Raw genomic sequence first — 11889 nt, 5'->3', positions numbered from 1 at the left:
TATTTATTTTTCCGGCTGAGAAGGTGACCGGATTTCATCTTGGTTTCAAGGTAGTCGGGAAATGAGGATCATCCAATTTCTGTAGGGGTCCAATTGACGTCGTTCTGAATGGGGTGTTGAAATTGGGGGATTATACTGTGATCGAAATCTACAGTAGCTCAGTTTACTTGATGATAGCAAACTTTTCCCTTTGCTGTCGATAGTTTTGGCTACCTCATTTTATATCGAACGATAACGTCAGACGACGATGTAGCTGAACTAGGTTGTTGGGGTTGTTCGAGATGATATAGAACCTGTAAACACCTGTAGTGATTTAGTGTCTTCTATTTCAATACAAAAATAAATTCATTTCACACTATATATTACATATTTTGAAAATTAATTTTCTTCATCGTCCAAAGTACTGCCGAAACCGTTGAAATTGGTTTTTTTCGTACACCTGAATGCCAGGACGAGTGTATCGAGTTTAAAGAAAGGAAATTCAATTTTATAAGGAGTAAAAGCTTAGATTTATGACCTAGTGGATAGTTTTTAATCCTTCGCACTAGCACACTGAAAAAATTCACTCGTAGATAAGCACGAGATCATGTTACAGGGTTCAAAGAACACAACGGATACTTGATTCCGGTTCTACAGAGTCAGCCATTCATTATAAGTTTAACGTAGTTCACTGTGAAATTCAGCATCATGCGAACCAGATGGCAATTACTTCCTTCGTTATAAAAAAAAAAAAAACGGAATACTTGTAGAATACTTGCATAGAACTAACATGATTGTCGTGAAAAGTGTGTCCTTGTTGGTAATTTACGATCATTGTAAATTTTGTCGGTTCTGCCAGTATTACAGGCCGAAGTTTGATTAACATTGTGCAACGTGTGTAGCCGAAAATACGTTTACCAAAGTCTCCCCGTTTCGTGAATACCGTCATTAGCATGTCCGGTAGCAGTTAATAAAGCGGTCTTGCAATTCTTACTGTAATACACATTCGGAACACCTGTCAACCATCAGGGTTAAAACACGCAACGGCGATGTAATCGCGTCACCCTAAATCACCGTTAAATATATCTTTCACTCTTGTAAATATAATACCGTATATATACACGTGCATTCGTAATTAGCACGCCTCCGACAAACTAGGTCAAAACGAGGCAAATAATGCACCCCGCGTTATTAAATACACGTACGTAATGGCGGGTAGTTTTAGGATGTTGGTCGACCCTTCGTCGTTGCCCTGCAGATCCCGCGTCCCGTCGGTTAATAAACGAAAGAGTTTCTACGGTCGAATGTGGCCGCCCAGACACCGATCCTAGAGTCCTGAGGGTAAACTGGTACGTTACACGTGCTTGCTTCGTCCCTGGACTGCGGTTCTGTTTCCATTTCCATGAAACTCAGAAATTAAGGTTAACAAGGGGTCGCTACTGGGGACGGGTATTTATTTCCAGCTCAATGGTCGAGCGCGGAGAGGATTGTCACTGAATTCACCGGAACGCCTTTTCCTGCACCTCCAGGTAGATCCCAACGACCCCTGATAGTCCGGGTTGACTGTCAACCTGCTAGGAAATAGTGAAACTTGGCAAATTGGACGTCCGACTGCGCATGCGCAATTAGTCGCCTTTTCACGCAGGCTGACCAACCGAAGCCGATGCTGTCGCACGCAGCTCGTAGAAGCTATGTGATGCAGGTTTTTTAAGGTAACGACAAACGGATCGCTGGTGACTGATAACTGTTACGAGTTATCGTAACAACGTAATATGAAGCCGCCACTTAACGCGGGAGAATTTGACATCTCATGAGCGGTTTCGATTAGGTTGCTACCCTGCCTTGCAGACGAAAATACCGAAATACAATACCGCGGTACGAGCTCACTGACCAATAGAGTCCAATTATTTTGCGCATGCGCAACTGGTCACTCAACCTGCTAAGTTTATTCGTTTCCTCTCGGTACACAGACATTGCCTAAGCCTTGGCTTGACAAGAAAATTCTGGAGACAATGACTTGTTCAGTCATTGTTGGTTTAACGGTAATGACATTTTGCCGTTCGCTGCGCGATTCTTGCGGCTTTATATTTGTTGTTTGTTATTCAAATAAATGGTTTGCTCTTCTTCCCTCAGGATTTAGGCTTCGCGTGCCGGGGTCTGCATGAGGGTGACAAATGAGTGTTTCTCTCGAAGAAGCAGAGGAGGTGGACTTTCCTCGTGAAAGAAGGGCAGCCGGCCCGACGCCGATAGAGATGACACCTGGATTTCGTTAACAAATTATCACATCTGGGAAAAGTTTGTTTTTGTGTGGAATTTTTCCGTCCTTTTTTTCTGCCCAACTTTCTTGTTGACGTTTTTTTTTTTTTTTTCCGTTCGGCCGTTTTCTCTTCTCTTTTCTTTATTTTGACGTAACGTGTTTTCCTGCGGCAGAAATGGGGACCGTGACGGTGACCCGGAATGATAGATGAGTCTAATAATGCTCCCCAGAGAAATCACTTTCATTTCGATCTAGAGATTAAAGCAATTTTATATACCCCGGGTAGCTTTTCATCACGGTTAAAAACGAAAGTGCACTGCGAGGCATCCAAGACCTAATATCTACCTAATACGAAAAAACGATGATAAACTGGCAATTCCATTCAACGCGCCCTGAACCTTAAAATACTTCCCGAAAAACTTTGCCTATCGTGATCGCGCTTTCAACTTGTTCTTTATTTCCAATTTTAATACACTCTCTGCTACTACTTCACAGCCATAACTGACCAAAAAAAAAAGAAAAACGAAGAAGCATTTCAGTAGAGTAATCCGATTTCAAGAGTCTAACTTCAATGGTTAGGTGTCTGGTATTCATTTTCCAAAAACGAGCAACGACGTTTGTTAATCATATGATCAGAACAAAACGATGAAGTATAAAAACGTTCAACCTGCCGCTAAAATCTCAACTTCCAAGTTCACAGATCTAAAATTCATCAGTCACAGCATAGAGTGGGTATATCGGGTGTGCGTTTTCACTCAAGTTGAAGGAGTCAGAGCTATCGACTGTCGGACTGTTTTTGCGAATGGTAAAACACTGGCACTCCCGGCAGCAGGCCCGTGAATTCGTACAATAAGGCTTGTATATTCCGGTTTCTCGGAGGATTGTATTTGACGGAATCAGAACCAGTGTGAGCGCCTTTGATTAATGGCATCGAAGGAACCAGCCAGTCAAATCCTACCTTTCCCAAGCCTTCTCCTCCGCCCCCCTTCGTATCTTTCGCCTGACTTAGACCCATCTTACGCGGCAACTCAGCTTCCGGACTTATACAAACTATTAAACAAACATCTACCATCCTGGAAGAGAGGGAATGGCTCTATAAGTAGTAGTAAGTAGTCGTGTGTACGCAACCTCACGGATATCGTATACGTGTATACATTCTGATGAATATACATAGAGGTATATAGATACATAACTTCTCCATCCACGTTCGTATTCTTGGTAAATATTACAACGGGGTAAATGTGAATTTAAATAACAATGTGATACTAATGGTCTATTGGATGCGGACAGGGTTTGAATACAGCCAAAACCTACGTTTTTTTTTTTCATTTTTTAACCAAATTTTTTTATGTCTCGATGCAACGATAAGCTGTCCCAGAATTCTGACTTGTTGCCGGTTAAAAAAATTATGCATGTATAATGAGTTCAGTGCGAGGAGCGGCGTGCAATAATAGTCTGTAATTTTTGTACAATTTTGAAAAACTCGTGCCGACGATTATTCTATTCGACATATTTTTATAGCGATTACCACTGAAAAAATAAATATCTCATCGCATTTCCGTAGAGAAACATAATTCGGAAAATACGTATATTCCTGTATCATCTGCCTCGCACCTTTTTATGCGGCTTTCACAAATTTTATGACTCATAAATGCCGCCACGCGGCGGTGATCGCTGAGCGATTAGAAATATCAGGGTATTAGTAAAACAACGTAACTTTAGCTAGTTAAACTGATTAAAAACACGCAATATAATAAAGTCTGAAAATAAACTGTCGTACTAGGCTCTATAAAATAAATTTTACACTTTTGAATAAAAACCGTAAACCGGTATTATTTTGCTTAACAAATAACGTGGTAACTCACTGCAAGCTCGCATTGTAATTTTCAAAAATTTCCAAATTAGCTGTTTCCGTTGATCTCATTTCCGCAAATCCTGATATCTGATCATATGTACGGTATTTTGTATCATAGAACTCTCGTTCGCACGTTTCAGCTGATTCCGTTTCGATCTGTGAAAGCTTATGGTATTGTCATACCTATGTGCTGCCATAGAAACGGCGTATTTCGAAGTGTCTATACCAACCATAGGTATATCATGGGTATGGAATATTATTCAGGTTTCAACCACAAGAGTATAATACCGAACATATAAAATACAGATGTTTCGTGGAGATACGATTTGTCGAAATAGGCCGAAAGCAACTCGATACCACTGAGATGATTCACGTTAGTAATACGAAATGCAAAACCAAAACCAGATGCCGAATTTCTCACAGGGTAATATTACTGGAAATAACCAAGAAAAAAAAAAATTCACCGTTCCGGTGTTGCATTCGTAACTTTGTATCCTTACCGTCATGAATTGCTAATTACATATGAACATTCGTGAAATTGTGAATAATATTACTACTAATCGTATAAATTTATGGTCGACAGTTGAAAATTTTTTGCATACTTTGATTTTCTTATTTTTAATATAGATTGAGAACTTAGCCAATCAACCAGGTACAGAAAATTACCACAAAATTAATGCTCAGAAAATCCCGCCAGCGAGTATATTAATTGGCAAATATTTCAAACGCTTAATTGGAGCCAACGCGCTATACAATTTATCCTTATATATAATATGAAGGCATTAAACTTTGAGGAGTACACATTTTGAAATATATGCAGTTTGCTTGAAACAAGCGCATATATTTGAAATTTAACCATCACGAAGCTTAGAATATTTAAAAAAAAAAGGAATGCCAGAATAGGTATTCAGAAAAATTGCTGTTAAAATACTATTTTTATTCACTTCAACAATGTTTCTTAGCTATGTAGAATTTCGTATATCGTTATACAAACATAAAGTATAATATTTTTACATTATCTTTGATTAACGACGCGATGAACATTTCCTCAGACCGCGGAGTACGTTCTCAGTTATTTATTATCAAATAAGCTCCACAGCTTGCATACCTTACCATACACGATAATATATCGTGGAAGATGAGATACACGTGAGAATACTTGATTCCTACTGAATTAAGGATACGAGGCTTCATTCGGAGAGGAATGTATTTGTAGAAAGGAAATCAGAGGCTGGAATTATTCAGAATTAAAACGATAGAATGGACGAAGAAGGCGAGATGAGAGTCTGACAAGTTATCGAGAAAATCAGATATTCTATGTCAATTCAACTGACGTTGAGATTCATTTCGATGTCCCGTCCCTCGCTCCATTCCAACGCTACCCAACTTACAAAAGTTTGGTGACGTCGAAGCCCTCCAGTTTTACCGAATTGAAACTCGGCCCGCGTGTTTCAAAGTCGAATATCATTAAATTCTTTGTAATGTTTAAACGAAGTGCCATCACTCACTGCCGAGTCTTCTCGTGTACGAGATGCGCTGGAAAAACTTTGAACAATGTCCGGTGAGAGGCCACCTTTTCTACGGAGTTCGTTCCTGCGGAAATTCGTTCCACAGAAGTTCGTTTCAACAAAATAATTTTCAGACCGATTCTATATACGATTCCTACAGGATTCGTGCGCGCCGGTTCGTTCCCATTTCCCGTTTCCCCTGAACTTCATGACGGGTCAAATTTGAGATAAAACTATAAAGAGCGATGTGTAATTTTTTTAGACTCAGGAAGTGAGAGATTTTTTGTTTGAAAGTAACGCGAATGTTTCAATTCGAGGTTGAGGATCAATTAATGCGGGAGCCAGTGAACTTTTTTTGAAACTTATTTCCACGCGCACTATTTATAGTAGTTTCGGATCAAGCGATGACGGTTTTCAAAAAATCGAAGAGTGAAAATTACAAACTCATGCTACTTATTTTCGCAAAGATGAAACTTGTTGTACTAATTAGTAATACCCTCAAACTTCGTACAAAAGCAGTCTGGCTGGTTTCCGGAGTTGGAAAGACGGTATGGCAAGTTTTCTTTTACTTATAAAAATCGGGCTTTTTTTCGATGCCCGAAACTTATTTTCGCATAGACGAAACTCGTACTAGTTAGCATCGTGATAAAATTAAGTGAAACAGCAGTCTGTCTCATTTCCAGAGTTGGGAAATGAGTCTGGCGGACGCTCGAAGATCGTTTAAAAAAAAAACTTATGGAACTTACTATCGCATTTTTGAAAATTTGTCAGACGGTTAAATGCGTTGTACAATTATCAAAAAAGCAGGTTGGTTAACATTCGAGGTCACTTAAGCTGAAGTCAGTCAAAATAGAGATATATCCACCCTCAAACGTTCTAGAAAGAGGTTCGTTTCCACGTCCGGCAAAAGAAAACGTTACCATTTTTGTTCACTTGACAAATGTCAAAAAAAAAAAACCTGCACTTTAAAAGATATTAAGAATTGACTACGTCGTAATGGAGGTTAAGGTTAAGGAGACGGTTTAAAATCCAAAGCATCGCCACCAGCAATACCTTTTCTACTTTTTCGGCACACCAAAAGTGATAGTATCGCATACGGTTGAAGTAGTAAGTGAACGAAGCGACCCAGCCAGCTTTTCTTCGGATTTTCGCCTCGTTTCGTACGTACTCGGAATCATCGGGTGCCATTGCTTCAATTTCCAGCTTTGCTGAAAAAACCACACGATATGTTAAGGAATGAATCGGAGTAGTGCTTTTGAAAATTGAGGGGAAATTTCGCGGGCCAAACAAACTGCAGCGAAATCCACGCGATGTAATGTTATTCCTCAACTTAGCATAAATCAGCTTAGCCCGACATAATACCGCGGATTACCGCAGCTGTCGAGAAATAAAAGATACTTAAATAAGTATACTTGGAGGTTGTACAGTTTGTATACTTTTGACCAACAAAAATTTGTCGGATCTACTTATATGATGATAAGAATGAAATTTATCGTTCAGATTATACGTTTTTAAACATACTTGATCCAACTGTATTTCGCATAATTTTTTATCCCCCTCTGTATAATATGAAATACCTTGCGAAATTTTTCACTCCAAAACATATGGTCAAAGAAATACATATAACTCGACTATTATTCTTGAAAATAATAAAAACGGAACATACATAGTATACATACCTATATATATATATATCACAATTAAGCACCAGTTTTGAAGTACAGAAAATCCTCCACAAATATATGTAGGATATTTAGCCCACATCCAAAAGATGCCGTATTGCAATATGAGACTTTTTCCTATTCAGATTAACGTACATAAAAATAAACCCATTCCAGCCTCTTCGCAGAATTTCACAAAATATTCGCGCGTACGGTCTCATGTGGGCATAAAAGTGTAGGCAGTAAAAAAATCTTTAAAAATTGTTTGAGGTTTTCTTTTTGACGTTTGAGCAGCCAGAAATCAGGTGTTGGAAAGATGAGGTGTTTTTGTATCTTTTGTAAAAAATGGCAGACCAAGACTGACTTTCTATGGTCTACGAAAACGGATGTGTTATTATTTAAAATAAAATTGCTGAAATGAAGCCTGTCCAACTGTCAAACAATACTGCACGATTATTTAAAAAAAATACTGCGAAGAAACTGGAATAAGCATATTTTTTTACATGTTGTTAATTTAGGAAAGAGAGGCACGGAATAAAGCGCCTCTTAGACTTGAGCTGAAAATCCTATTATACTTCAGGAGGATTTTCAGTTCGACAAAAACTAACGTTCCGACTTTGTTCCAACGTGACCAAACAAAAAAAAATATTACCTTAATATGAAACAGTGCAAAATACAATACACGTATAATAATTTATTCTTACCAAACGTATAAAGATCAACGAAACACCTTAATAATTGCTGAACCGCTGTTATAACTCTACGTTTACTTGAGTTTCGGTAAGAGCACGGTAAGAAGTCGCTGATGGTGTTAAAACGAAACGCGACTGTTCATTTACGAGTTAAAAAAAAAAAAACAACTGCGTGTTTGTGGCAGACTCTAAGATTGTATCGTTCACCTTAACGTGAACTAAAACGCACGAAATGGCACCGAGTCTCGCACCCTGCGAAACCAGAAGTCATAAAATGGTGCCTGTTGTGCTAAGTTTATGTCCCGAGATAGTCGCCTCGGAGTTCTTGTGTTTTAACAACGAATATATACAGATACTTTTTTATTTCAAAGGATTTTCAAGATTCCCTGATAATTCCTCGGTAAATTTTGTACGTGCAGGAACTGTTTACCGAGTGTTTTCTACATTCTCCAAAACGGTAAAACAACTTCAACATTGGTTGAAGAAAAAAAAAAAAAAATGTTACAGTAATGTTGCTCCTCGTGATCGTTATTTTTATCCCACTTTTTCACCGTGCTGGATATTATGTAAGGCGGGAATCCAGCGGACGGAATGCAGATAGCGAATGGTTAAAGCCCATTATTCGAATCGAAGTTTATAGTCCGCACGTATTCGAGTAGTGCGAGTCTATTCCACGGGGAAAGAGATGTAGTATCAAGTCTCGCATCGCCGCACGATTTTTCTGACGCCTAAACAAGCCGGAATCGTTTTTTAATGTTCCAATATATATGTATACATATATATATATATATATATATATATACTTATATGTATACATATATACGAGGAAAAACCGAGGCGCAGTAGAAAAACACGGGAGAACGAGCCTCCTGAATCGATACCCCCTGTATCTTCGGGGTTCTGAAATAATAGAGGAAGAACAATATCCAGGGGTTTCGTTCTTCGAAAAACAGGATGAAGTAACGGGCGACCGCAGCGACCGTCTCTCTACTTTTCGTATACACTCAGGAAAATTTCTTATTTCTTTTTATAGTTGCGAGAATATTAAGTAAACTAAAATGGGTATCATTACAATAACGGTTTAAATGTTGTTGAAATAATACAAGAATATGTGGTGAAAGTAATTACATATTTAGAATTATAGTCGTGAATGTTCTGATTTCTGGTTATTGCAACACTGAACATCCGTTCTTTTAGTTTACTACATTTTATCAATCAAACAAGGCGGTAATATCAATTTATTACTGTGCATACCGTCGACAAATCATAGCAACAGTCACAAGAAAATATATCACGCGCGATCATAATCAAAAATAATAATAAAACATTTTCATCTTATATCCAAAACTATAAATTTTTGTCATATGGTAAAAATTAAAAATAGTTAGTGACTGTGTCATGCACCGCATAACAACTAGAAATTTCTTTCGACACATCAAAACAAGACGAATTTTTTCAATGTGTCAAACATTTACGGGAAAAAAAAACGCCGCAATACCAAAACTTGAACTGCTATCATGCTTCTTTTGATAATTATTAAATTTCGAGCCGCGGTTACTATACTGTCCTTAGCTACTTCCATTTTTTATCGTAACCGAAAAATAAAATTCTGGGTGCAAAATTGTAGTAATTATTGTTATGCTTTTTTATTACGGTTCTCTTGTAAACATTGCGATAAATCGATGCTGGCGAAACGATAAACTGACGTTAAAATTTTCACCATGTTTAAATGGCGGCACGTTTTATCGGCGGTGAATGTTCATCACCATAATATGCATGCGGTTGGGGCACATCTGAGGCACCTTAGGCGAGGCCCACAAACACGTCCGTTAGTTGAGGGTTTGGGCTAACAAGGGATACTCGATACTTTCGCCTAACTGTTAAACCGCTGTTTTATAGCCACGTAGGTTCCATACATTTTTAATCCACCGAATTCCCGGACAATTTCACGCACCCCAACAAATTAGCTGACCGTACAAACGGTTACACGCAACGAATGCTTTCGAGTCGTTCTGGGGGTCTGCCAGAAAAACACATACACAGACAAAAACCCACACACTGATGTGGTTGATTGTAATTCGTTCGATTAGAGTTTGGTCACGTAATGAATTGAATTTTCACATGATGAACGCAGAAAAATTAAGTGCTCGAAGCAACTAAATTTTATTTGCAGCACCAACCTGTATTAGAAAGCTCATCTGCAATACGTAAACGTTCACCTACTGGAATGAATTCTCACAAATTTATATTTTGTTAATAAAATTTAGTTCGCAATTCGTCTGGAACAAAAAAAGTTTCTTCGAATTCAGTGAAATTCATTTACTGCGTTTATTAAATTTCTAGTAATTTCATATACAAATAAAAATGTTGTCGTCTCCAAAACTCAATTTTTCCATCATACATACAGCTGTTGCAGCGTGGAACGTGCCCTTTACGTATTTTTAAGGGGCGGAGTAAAACGACCAGAGAACGATCAATAGCCGATGGTAATTTGTGCCCAATTCGAAGGGAAAAAAAAAGGAAACATATAGGATATACTTGCAAAGGATTTCGCGCTGATTCCGTGAAATTTGAAAACAGCCAATGACACCGCGTTAAATCACGACAATGGGAGCCCGGAATCACCGAGGGTGAATTGAAACTCACGTGAAATGCCAGAGCAGCGAATCGCCCGACAATTTGAGAGCAGCACCCTAGCAGAAACGATCTGACGTATATCCCTTAAATAGCCCATATATATATTGTATTAAACGGATGGGATTTTTTAGCCTTGCCTGCTTTTCTCTTTTACTAACTCTTCTTCTCTCTTTCTGAAAACTCTCTTCACATTTTTAATGACGCTAACAATTTACGGTTTCACCGACTCGGCATTGTAACCACAATTTTGTTCGTTGTGAAACTTTCGGTGTACGTTTATAATTCCGGTGCAGCTTGAAAAGGTCGCAAATATATCACAATCAAAACTCGTATTCCGGTATATTTTTACGAGTGTGTAAATATATATATATATATATATATATACTTATATATACACGATGAACTCGTAACTCGGTAATTAAATGAGCTGGCTAAATGACTCCGGCACGTGAGGTTCGTAGCTTATTTCATCACATCTGCAGGAAATATTCAGATAGAATTACGCTGGATTTTCGTGCTGCCATTGCCGTTGGTTTGAAACGTATTCAAACTCGGCACGTTCAAGCCCTCTGTTTCTGCACCCTCGTTGACAAACATAGAGAAAGCTTCGTTTCCACCGATATCAAGTTTGCGTGAAGTTTCTACACCACCGGCCAAGTTTTGAATTATTTTGACAGGTTGTATACGGAATTAGAATTATGCAGTATTACTCGCAGCCTAGCCAATTATGCTAGGCTGCATCCAATGATATGCTTCAACTTTCACTATTAGCCATTCACCGTTCTCGAATAATGCGGGAATATTACATAATTGAGCGAGATAATCGTACATACAGAGTATATTTATCGTATTCACAAGCTGCGAAGATCCATTTAAAAATGACAAAATAGAAAACACTGGATTCACGAGCTTTCGAATTTAATAATTACCTCAAGTTCTCAACGTGCGAATATCTCGTAATGAAATTAATAAAAGGCATCGATTTTTGGCGGACGAACCTCCTTGAGGAGCGAAAGCGGTTCTAGATGAAATAACAAGTGGCAAAAGGCCAAACCACGAAAGACCACGGCTGACATTTTGAAGCTTATGGAGTCGGCGATAAAAACCACCAGGAATACAGTCAAGATTCTCAGGCAGCCCTGAAGCGTGGAGTATAAACATCCCTGGGGAGTGACTCGCATCGCGACAATTACATCCTTTCTTGCAAGCTGACTTCCCCCATTTAGAAGCCCGCAAGCCCTTTCCAGATAATTGTACAACACACATACTCGGAAACTTGAAATGTTCCTTACACAACCGG

Source organism: Neodiprion pinetum, chromosome 3, assembly GCF_021155775.2.
Source record: "Neodiprion pinetum isolate iyNeoPine1 chromosome 3, iyNeoPine1.2, whole genome shotgun sequence".
Taxonomy (NCBI): domain Eukaryota; kingdom Metazoa; phylum Arthropoda; class Insecta; order Hymenoptera; family Diprionidae; genus Neodiprion; species Neodiprion pinetum.
Note: the sequence above shows the minus strand (reverse complement) of the source record.